The sequence below is a fragment of the Epinephelus lanceolatus genome, chromosome 3 (assembly GCF_041903045.1).
Source record: "Epinephelus lanceolatus isolate andai-2023 chromosome 3, ASM4190304v1, whole genome shotgun sequence".
Lineage (NCBI taxonomy): Eukaryota > Metazoa > Chordata > Actinopteri > Perciformes > Serranidae > Epinephelus > Epinephelus lanceolatus.
Window position 1 is genome coordinate 11,056,526 of NC_135736.1, and position 11,993 is coordinate 11,068,518.

At 38.9% G+C, this 11,993-nt stretch overlaps 1 protein-coding gene across 6 annotated transcripts in view; it reads right to left on the reverse strand.

Annotated features, from left to right (window-relative positions):
- The window catches only part of grin2bb (glutamate receptor, ionotropic, N-methyl D-aspartate 2B, genome duplicate b), a 140,883-nt gene extending 134,723 nt beyond the window's left edge, over nt 1–6,160 (reverse strand). For 3 of the 6 annotated variants that reach the window (XM_078164883.1, XM_078164882.1, XM_033624413.2), the window contains exon 1: nt 5,812–6,160. The gene's annotated coding sequence lies outside the window, so the exon portion shown is untranslated. The other 3 variants (XM_033624414.2, XM_033624417.2, XM_033624415.2) reach the window with 3 other exon arrangements.
- Nucleotides 6,161–11,993: the final 5,833 nt, after the last annotated feature.

Below are 11,993 nucleotides of genomic sequence, written 5' to 3' on the forward strand. Positions count from 1 at the left end.
TTGAACGCGGGGTCACAGACACAGACAGAAATACATATTCCTGTCAAATACGGCAGCGCATGATAACGGCTTACCGGCCGGTGACCGAGAAGCCCGGCTCCAGGTCCAAGAAGTCTTCGTCGGTGTCATGACTGCCCAAAAATACCAGCCAAGCCCTGGCAGCACTCAGGTATGTGACGTGTCAGAGGAGAAACGAGCCGTTCACATTTCCACAAACCTCAGCACACTTTAGGGACTGTTCTTTACTTGTCAGAGGAGGAGGGTGGCTGGTTGATTTTGATTTTATTTATTTATTTTATTTTGATCCCCCCGATGTTAATCACTTATTGATGCTGTTTTTGAAGTATGAATAAGTCAATAAGTAATTTATTCCACTGAAATATCAGTGATGTATTATAGAAAAGTGATTTATCTTTTTATAAATGACAAACAGAGTGTAGCAAACACAGAGAAATAGTCTGACATGCTGTCAGTGATAAGCTGCTAGTCATCACAGTCCATGATATCAACTATTAACAGGAGATGTCAGATTCTGCCCCTACATTGCAGGTTATTATTTTATCCTGCTTTATGTTTATATTGTACAGCGTTATAATAAACTTTATTCCAGACTCAAGTCCATATAAGATACATACAAAAACACAAACAATACCATAAAAACAACACAACAAGTAGGTTTAAAACACTTAAATTTTACTTAAAGTTCACTTCACTTAAAGTTTAAAACTTCTCATTTTTATATTGATCCCATCCAACAAAATGATGTTCATTCAGCAAGACTTTTTTTGGTCCATGTCTAAAAATAAATACATTTGACATGTGATTTTGTTGTTGTTTGTCTTTTTATTTTATTTTTGCCAGTGCCATACAGCAACAATGCTTGGGGATGTGGTCTTTTACAAATTTGAAAATACTGTAATACTGTCATTTTTATAGAATTGGCTTCTTTATTTTATAATGTATGATTAATGTCTACATCAACAAATGTCAACCATAGAATCGTATCGAATCGTATCATTCATACACTGTATCGAATCGTATCGAATCGTTCTGTATTAAAAATATATCGTTTTTGAATCGTATCGTAACCCGTGTATCTAGATACGTATCGAATCGTCTATCACAGAGAGATTCCCAACCCTATATACTACTTATATAAAACGTTGATATGCTATGTTCGAAACATGCAAATATGAAATGTATCCTTGGTTTTTTGCGTGGCTATGAAAATTCCGGACTCAGGGCCTAAAAACACAAATGTAACAAAGTCAAACACCACTGAACAAAGCCTGCTCAGGAACTGATATTTTTAGTTCTCTTGATTAAAAAAAAAGTTTATCAATTTCTGCTTTAATCCAACGTAAAAAAAAAAAATAAAAAAAAAAGTCAAGGCTAAAACATTTGAAATATTTGTGACGATTCAATGTTACGAAAGTATAAATGGATTCTAATGGAACTGAAACTATTAGTTGATTAATCGATTAGTTGATTAGCAGAAAATTAATCAGCAACTATTTTTAGAATTATTTAAGTAATATTTTTCAAACTTCTGTGATTGCATCATCTCATATGTGAATATGTGCTGGTGTTTTTAGTTTTTCACCGCAGTCAGTTCAGTTTTCGGATTTTGGATTGTTGGTTGGACATTCACCTTTGACTCTAGAATGATGTAACACATAATTTTCTCTATATCTTGATATGTTGTAGACCAAACAATTAATCAATAGAGAAAATGAATCAATAGTGTCAGACACAGTAATGTTTGTTCTGTCTGTTTCACCCTTTAAGTCTTTAACAAGGTTGTCATTTTAACATGTGTATGCTCACAGGGATATGTCTGTATCTGGAAATGCGTGTGTGTGTGTGTGTGTGTGTGTGTGTTTATCTGTGTATTTTGGGGAAGTCGGATATGTAGGTATACACAATTTAGCCTTAGGAAATTTGTCAGAGGATATCTGCATGTGTAGAATTTTAATCCTGTCTGGCAGTGTAATGAATTATTCATTCAACAGATTTTATTTACAAAAATCCATCTTTCTCTCTGACTCCTTCAAATTCTCATTATCTCAAACTCTCACAGTAGTATTATAACGACACTGATAGCTTGACTCATGCAAAATAATACAGTATTTCCTTAAATAAACCTTAGCAGAAAATAACTGAATGAGGCTTGTTTGCTTGTTTAGTTCCCTCTCTAGGTTATGAATCAACAGCTTTTAAAAAATGCTGAATAATGTTATTAGGTGGAGTTATTCCAGAGAGACTTTTTCACTGAGGCAAAGGTTTTAATGTGTGTACTTATGTTACTTCCTTACTTCATCAAAATGCCAAAAGTGTGTGTCCAACTTAACAGTTAGAGCTCATCCTATTTCTCTTTTCAGTACAACTTTTAATTTGCTTTATGGGTAGCAATGTTTTGATGTGAAATCAAGAACCATGCGTGCTCTTGATGTGCTCAGTATTTAAAGATCTCCACAATCTTAACACAGTCTTAATGACTCCTCTTTTGAACATAAATCCTTCATTAGCCTGAAACCCAAGAGGTGAGCATGCCCTTTTAAGCCTTTATATTTTAAACTACTGTGTGCTCACAGTGAGGCAACATCGCACCACTCTTTTGAAAGATGTCCTAAATCATTTAGACTGTTTGGGCTTAAAGACGCTGCGTTAAAATCAACTTGAAACTTCCAGGGCAGGGGCCCACTTGTTCACTCCGTTAATGGAGAATATTTAAGAGGAAGCCGCCGTAGCACCCTTTTTATGTTTTAAGTTTGCATATGAGCAATGTCAAGAGATCTGATGATAATTTTAAATGCTTACACACAACTTAATGTCTTACGACACTTGGTATTTTAGGTTGCAAGGGGTTAGGGTTTTCGCCTTATTTACAAAAATTAGCTTGCAGCATGGGTAAAACATACTGCACAGACTGGATTCATACAGTTGGGGAAATGTTTTATAATTTGCGTTTATGTGTAAACAAGTAAGAGTTTGTTCTCCCTTTGTCTAATCATCTTTAGGATAATTATGCCAGTATTAATTAGCTATTTAGTTGATTAGCTACTTAATTAACATAATAAGACATCTGGTTGTAGAAAAGCACACAGCATTGGATCAGCTATCCCATATATGATGATGCACTCTGAGACATGGAGCCTAGTATGTCATCTATAGTGTACAGTGTACTCATTAAGGTCATGCTGAAGAGTCTGATACAGTAAAGCTGGTGTATGAGTCACATTAGATCTGTGATTCATTGCCAGAGATCTAGTCATTTTTAGAGATCTGTTGTAGATCCATGGAGCAGGAAACAAGAAGAAATGCAATGGAGGAGGAGGAGGAGTAGGAGGAGGAAGAGGAGGAGGAGGGCATCAACAAAGCATTGGTTAACAAACCTCAACCAACTAAAACGCACAATAAGGAAAGGAAGAGGGCTAAAATGAATGCATGTAAATGCATGCACCTGCACACTGAACTGGACTAATTGAGTGAGTCAGCTGATGAAGAGGGATTTAACCAAATTGACAGAGTATTTTGAGCCGGTTTCTGCCACGGATTAGAGATCATCCTTGAATGAGAAATCTCTGTTGCTCAAAATCACTATTGAGAGAAGTGATAATGCGTGAAATTCTTAGAGATATAACGGTACATATATAGAAAATGGATAAAGATCAAAGGCATGGTCTGATAAACAACCAATTAGTCACAGCAGGGTGAAGAAAGGTTTAGCAGTACAAGCAAATGTGGTGGAAAATATAAAAATTCCCTTCACAGAGAACCTGCTGATTAAGGTTCATGCACAATACATTTCCATCAGTATCATGCAGACATTCAAACACACACACGCACACGCGCACACACACACACACACACACACACAAGCACATGCACGCTCGATAAGCTGTAATCTTGCACACACACACACATTCAGTGCACACACCTACATGCATGTGCATACATTCAGTTACAAAGAAGAAGTGAGTGCTATATTAATTCACTACTCACCTAATTAACTCTTTTCTGTAACACATAATTTATAGACTGTAGTGGAGATGTTTTACAGAGGAGCAGAGTTGAGACACAAAAGCAAAGACAGAGCAAAACGAGTGGTCCTTCATATTCCTTCATGACGACATCCCACTCTCAGAACAATCAAGAAAAGAGGTATTTATTAAGCCTCTTAATCAGTCCGTAAGAAATGAGGAAAAAGGGGAGACTAAAGTGGCTGGTGTGGGCCTACGCTACTGGGCGTAATTTTTGAGTGCACAGGTTGATGTCCATGGATATATAGGCTAAAAACTTACAGTCTGACAGTGTAATTAAAAACAGCGCTCCCAAAAAGGTGTGACAGTGAGAAGTAGAGACAAAGCATCAAAAACAACGTAAAGAAAGGAAGGAAATGTGAGGAAAGGAAAAAGGTAGTGATGAGATTGGATATTAAGTGCTATCTATTTTTATCTGTCTATCAGTCTGTCTCTATCTTACAACCTGCACACCGTCCATTAGACCTCAAATCCACCACAAGGCATTACCCACTTAATCCACTGTTCAACATCCAACTAATGCCAACCGGTCTCTCTTGCCTGACAGAGGATGAGAATGAAGACAAGTGGAGGGGGAAGAGCTTCAGGGATGAAAAATGGCCAGTTCTGGATGAAAACTAATCATGGCGAAGGAAGGGAAAATTGAAAACATGCAGAGGCACGAGGATTCAATTCTGAGAGATATTTTTGATGATGATAAGGCGCATATTTAAGGTTTGAGGATTGTGTGTGTGTGTTTGTGTGTATGTGTGTGTTGGGCAGGTTATATGAGAACTAATGGCTGCTGATGGACTGGCAGGATGAAAATAAGCACAAATCAAGCATGAAATGGGATACACTCTTAATGACTTGAGATGGCCATTAGCACTGAACTTTGAATGCAGCTCAATAAATAGCATGAGAAGAGTGTCATTTCGTTAAGACGATATATACCCAACTTTGACAGATTATAATCAAACATACCAATATGCCAAAGTGTCAAAAGATTAATCTCATTCTCCATCAGGTCTAAACTTAAGTTTTCCTCAACAGGTTGCAAAATAAATGTATTTATTTATTAGATGGAAAAGGGGACAAGACGTGTGAGCACATGAAAAAAAAATTCTCAGAGACAACGATTAAAAATGGGCGCACTTTGCCATGATGAGAAGAACAGATGAGAAGGGTATGAAAACAGTGCCAGACCAGACCGATATCAACCCACTAAACACTGTTGTTTTAGGCATAGTTTAGTGTGCGAGTGCATGTGTGTGTTAATGTGTGTTTTATGTATACGTAAAGCACACACAAATACACACAGACAGACAGATGGACAGACACTAAACGATAGTTAACCTACCTAGAGTAACATTTAAGAATCCCGCAAGAGTGTGATGCAAAGAAAATGGTTGTGGAGGGACCAAAGAGAAGGAAAAGGGAAAAAAAGAGTCATTCATGAGGAGTTTTTTAGTTGTCTTTGAAGAAAAATCATCCAAGTTCATATAACATCAGAGTTTAGAGACAGAAAGAGGCGTAGGATGGGGAATAATGGACTGATGGCAGCAGCTAGAAATGGAATGGCAAGGAGGGACTGACAGGTATGATATGGTTTGGTGAAAGGGAGGGAAGAGTGGAGAGGAGGAAAGAGAGGTCAAAAATTAAAACAAAACTCTTCCCTCCTTCCTCTTTTCTCTCACTCATAAATAGAAAAAATTATACACCAGGTAGATGGAGAAATAGATGAGGAGGCAAATGACGGAGAGAGAGACTATATGAAAAGATGAAGCACCTCCCAGCACCGCGATGAGGAATAAGAAAAATATAAAACGAAAGAAAAAATTGAATACTCCAAAGCCTTCCGTTTTTGCTCTGTTTAGTGAGGCGAGGGGGGGGGACTGTCAGTTATATCCCCCCTCTCTCTGCAACTGGTCAGTCTTCTTTTCTCTTCTGTCCTCCTCAAAGTAAGGTGCTACTTTCCCCTTCAGATGATCTGTAACCCTCTGCCAACACAGCTGTTGGACATGGCACTCAGGCTGGCTGCACGGTGGGGTGCTGCTACCCAGAGATACAGAGAGTAGAGCCGAAAGACACCTCTGGCTGGCATAGAGCGCAGAGCACAACTCCTACTGCACTCACTCGCTCTCCTCCCCCTCCTCGAGAGAGAAAGAGAGAGAGAGAGAGAGAAAGAGAAAGAGAGAGGGAGCGACAGATAGAGAGGGAGAGAGTGAGAGAGAGATGTGGAGGTGGGTCCCTCTATAGGATTGTGAATTAGAGAGATGCTACAGCAAAGAAGAGCTGTTGCAACAATTGTCAAGAAAACTGTTTTTACAAAGAAAGCAATGGCTCCCTCTGTTGTTACACTGAGGAGAAAATAAAATGGTCAACTATGAGGTTGAATCTGAGAAGATCAATTTGAGAATAATGCCTCTGCAAACATTTTTCTAACAGGCAATTTTAAAAGCACCTACATTATTGTTATTACTTTTATAATTATTGTATTTGTTGTGTGCTAATAATTTGTTTATTTAAGCTCATATCAGCCCAATAGTGGCTTACGTAAAACATGCTGGTTGAAGAAATGTTTACATTTTGTTCATTTTGAAAATTCATCCACCTGCTGTCCAGAATGCTTAATGTAGTTTAGATGTTTAGAAATGTATTTGAATTTTTCATTCAAATGTTATTTGAAATTTTATGTGGAACACACTATGGGAAGAAAAACATGTAAACTTACTGTAATAAATTCCTATAAAGTAACAAATTACATTTGTTACATCAGCTTCTAAAATATGATTTCTAAACCGTACTACAGTGATATTCAACTTATGGCCCTTGGGCCAAATGTGGTTCCCACTAGGGTGCTGGGTGGCCCCCCAAACCATTTTCTAATTCACAGGAAAAATACACTGATTCACACTGAGAACTTATTTTCTTTTGATATACATTACGCTGCCTTGCTGCACAGCAACCGCCCTCACAACTACAACATGACAACTAACATGGGTAGCAACTGCTTTATACCCCTACTGCCATGTTGGATACTGTGGCTAGTTACAGCACAGCAGTGTGAAAGCAGCTTAAGGTGCCAGAGTGCATTAAACAGCATCAAAATATAGCTTGTTTATCAAAAATGTGCCTGGGAGGCTCCTCCAGATCCCCTGACAAATGTCCTCAAATCCTGGAAACGCCCTTGCATACATGTGCGGGGCTGCTGACTGGACCCGGACCTCCTGTCATTTTGCAAAAGTGACCGTGGCCCCCAAGCAATGCAAACTGAGTATGCCAGCCTGCCGTACTACTTTATTGTAATATATATATAGCGATAGATAGATAGATAGATAGATAGATATAGTGTATATATATGAAGAGAGAGAGAAAGAGACTCCTAATTGGACAATCCTGCATGACAAATATGACTTTCTCACAGCAAAAATTTTGACTTGTCATAGTAGAAAAGCACAGGTGTTACTAATAACATTAACAATGGCTCTGTGGTAGTCAAGTGCTCTAGGGAGAGTGGCAGTGAACAAACATGCAGGATACAAGGAATCTGAAATCAAAGCAGCTAAATGGAATTCAGCCGTCATTAGTTTCATCATTTACACCTGTGTTGTGCCTTCTGTGACGTCAAAATGTCTTCCCTAAAAACACCTATCCATACTGTACACTGTGTAACTTATTTTAAATTCAATGCAGTACTTTCATTTTTAAGTATGTTTTCCCATGAAAACATTCCAACTTTTAAACAGAAGTACAACTAAACGTAGAGTCTGTATAAGCTAACGTTAGCCTCAAACGTTAGCTAGGTTAGCTAACACTTCCAACTTTTCACAAGTTACGTCAGACACAAGTTACAGACACAGAACAGACTTACCGTGTTGTTAATGGTCTTGAATGAAGGAACAGTTCTGTGGGACACTCGGCGTGGTCCAACTTTCCACGTAACACTTCACAAAATAATAAAAATATGCCAACTAGTTAAATTATTGACGGCTGAGCATAAAGTGACAGTGAACATGAACGGACCTGCAGCAGTTGAAAACGTCCGCGACCTATCTACGTAAACACGTTCTGTGGCGCATGACACCAAAAAAAATAAATAAATAAATAAATAAATAAATATATATATATATATGTATATATTTTTTTATAGCCTATATATATATATATATATTACATTAAATTTGCAAAGGGTATAATTATCATGAAATTATATTCAGCTATTTATAATTCAATGTCCTTTTTGTCTTAAAATTATAATGACTATTATTACAAGTAATTTCAAAAGGCTTTCAAATATGTTATTTTTTATCTCATTGTTTCATTTGTGTCAGCCTATCTTAACAAAACAAAACAAAACAGAACAAAAAACAGGCAGGCCAATGTTTTGGATTATTAGCTAAATATAACATTGTTATATTGTTGTACATGTAGGCTGAAAAGTAACAAGAAATTACATTACAGAAATGCAGAACCAGGTGGAAACAGCTATTGTCATCCCTCCATAGACTGTCCACCAGGGACCAATGACAAGTTGATTTTTCGACTGTAGAATTTCTTGCTTGAAATTGGTCATAATTACGATGTGCGATTATGTACAAATAAAAATTACTGTCAACACATTAATAAACTCACAATTAGCAATACTAGAATTGGCCTCAAAGAATAAGTTTTGGTCTGGCTACACTAATAATCTTATTACTAGAGGTGTTCAGTTCATATGTACTAACTTAATAGTATGCTCCAGGGGTGAAGTTTTAGCCGAACGCAGATCCTAGCATCGTCCTGGTCCCCTTGTCAAAAAGCCTATCAAATTCTTCCATTGGATTTTGGATCATTGCAGAAAATAAGCTGTTTAGAAAAAAAAAAGTTTATTACACTTACCCATTTTGTGCAGCAAGATAATCTTCACAAATGAACACCACTTTTATTATTTTTGAAGCCTAAATGCAATTGCCAGAAGTAAAAAGCTAACGTTAGGCTATAAACAAACTACACCTTTGTTGCATGACTTAACGTCACCACCATAATGAGGCTGTAAAGCCATGTTTTATTTAGCCACTTGTTGGCACACTTTTTTGAGACATCTAAAGGGTTAAAAATTCACAAGTCAAGTATCAGCTGAACGTGAACGTGAACACTTCTCATGCTTGTGTTAACAACAGACCTTATTTCAAGCATCTAACAAAAAACCCAGTCAAAAAACCCTCTGACTTTGAGACAAGGGAACCAAGAGTGCTAAAATGTCAACTCCTTTCTGAGTTTTTAGGACTCATTCCTGGGGCACTCTATACCGAATCTTCGAACTGAACTGACAACGGAATCATGTCACTAATTAATTAGTCTCGCTCACCAGACCTTACTTAAGAAAAGAAAGAGCTGGCTGGGCCGACTCTCACTTTAAGATTGGAGAAAAAAACGCCCCGGCTGCTTGTATTTCTTTCAACCAATCACAATCGTTCTGGGTGGTGCCACAGCAACGGTGTGCTTGCAAAATATTGCCGGGGGGAAACAGGTTTTGGTGTAACACGCCCACAAAAATATCGCCTACAGGACGTGAACCATGGCAGAAAAATGGCAAGACCAAACACCGCAAAAGTTAGTAAAGGTCGTGTTGAAAACTGCTACACAACCAGAGGTGGTAGGGCGGGACTTCAGCGGGTGGTTCATTCCGCCCAATGAGAGGCTGATCTATGCAGCGAAATTCCGCCCACTCAGACTACTAATTAATCAGACGGTTTTAGCTGCACTGCGCCCCTCACTGGTGACTGATGGCATTGTTGCCAGCTCAGCCATCAACACTACAGTATTGCCTGGTTTACAACCTACTGAGGGGCTGCAAAAAACAAAATGAATGGTGATGACTCTACAAATAGGTGGCTGCTGATCTACTGATAAACAGTTTTTGCATTGCCTAGTTTTGTAATGGACTTAAAGTACCTGCTTGAACCAACAATATACTGAACTTTCATCCATCCATCCATCCATTTTCTAACCACTTATCCTCTTGAGGGTCGTCGGGGGGGGGGGGGGGGGGATGCGGGGGGTTGGAGCCTATCCCAGCTAACATTGGGCGAGAGGCAGGGTATACCCTGGACACGGGGAGAACATGGAAACTCCGCACACCTGGGATTGAAGCAGGAACCCTCTTGTTGTACAGCGCCAGTGCTAACCACCACACCACTGTGCTGCCATACTGAACTTACTATTGTGTTTTTTATGTTTTTAATGAACAAGCTTTTTGAATCAGCAAAGTGATTTGTAATTCAGCTTTTCTTTATCTGGTGTGAGGGTCCAAGGACAGAGGGATGTTGTATGCTGTAAAGGCTGTAGAGGCATATTGTGATTTGTGATATTGGGCTTTATAAATAAAACTGAAATTGAAATTGATTCATTCTAATGTACCTATCTGCCCCCTAGTTTTCTTTTCTAGTGTGAATGTGTCAGCCAGAGGTGCCAATCAAACAATGCAGCATAATTACTGAATTCAGGTCCTCAAGCACATGTTGGCTGGATGGGCAAAATCCCATGACTCACATTCTCTGCCAGTGTGTCCTTTTCAGCACCATGGCATAAGCTCCCCTGGGCTAAGCAGTTTGGCCTCCTAACCTAATCTTAATCCTAATCTAACCACACCCAATGGGCCTCTTCAAGATGGATGCCTTTGTTTAGATGTTAATGTCCATTCATTAGTTTGGTGTCATTACAGGGATAGATAACACTCTGGCTACCACTTCAACCTCTCTCCTGGGATGAATAAAAAATCCTCCAGAGGTGGAGTTCTAAGACTTTATAGGTAGGGATTACACCTGAAACCTACCTTATTAAGTCAGATTCTGAACCAGTCAACCTTTCAGTGGATCAGCAGGAGTGCCAACATAAGTTCCAGTCCTGCCTTGTCATCTTCCAGGGCTTACATTGATGCAACCCAGTAAATCAGTCTCTCCACCGTCAACCACTCCTCAAGATGGCCACCCCTACAGTCAACTAGATGCCACACTAGCAGTCATCAAGGTGGCCTATCTTCATTGCCTCCCACTTGACTGTGCTCTATTGCAGTCAGCTTGGTTTCATGTACTTCAACTCTTCAATCACTGGAACTGAATTTCTCTGTAACCTACAGCTCATATCCCCTGATCTTCAACACTCAGGCCCCTCAAAATCTGTCTCTCTGTTAAATCCTGTAGCTGTACCACAGCCAGTGTCTGGATTACCTTCTGTCAGAACCTGCTTTAGTTTCTGTTGCTCTATTCTGTTTTTGAGCCTCACCGCAGTATGTCTCGTTCAGTTCAGTCAACCTGTTTTCCAAAGTTTTGTGTGCAATTCACCATTTCCTAAATTCCCCAGAGCCAAATCCTCCCAAAGAATCTCTGAACCACCTGGTTCCAGAGAACAAGAAAGGGGAGTGAATTGTCATTCTCTCAGTAGGGAAAGATCACATCTCCCATATTCTGTGGGTCCATAAAATCAGGCTCCCATTCAGTTTTGCTTGTAACTGATGTGTGTATGAAGACCCCTAAATATATAAGGTTCTGGACAACTGAGATGTTTAATAATGTAGCCAAATGTCTATTAAAGGTATTAAAGGGCAATAGGGCAGATTTTCCCTGGTTAACTTTGTATCCAGAGATCTGGCTGAAATTCTCAACTCAACTCAAGTTTATTTATAAAGCACATTTAAAAACAACTGATTTTGACCAAAGTGCTGTACAAAAGAAATATGATGCTAAAAACACATACATGAGTGGCAACATAACCGTCAGATACACAGCTCACACATTTAGAAACACAACATACACAGGCAGGCATCGGAGAAAGCCACGTTAAGGGGACTCAAATGTAATGAATAATAGTAGGTTTTGAGCCTTGACTTAAAAGAGTCAATGGAGGGGGCCAATCTGATTGGGAGGGAGATAGTGTTCCACAGTTTGGGGGCAGATACAGCAAAGGCACAATGACCCCTGGGCTTAA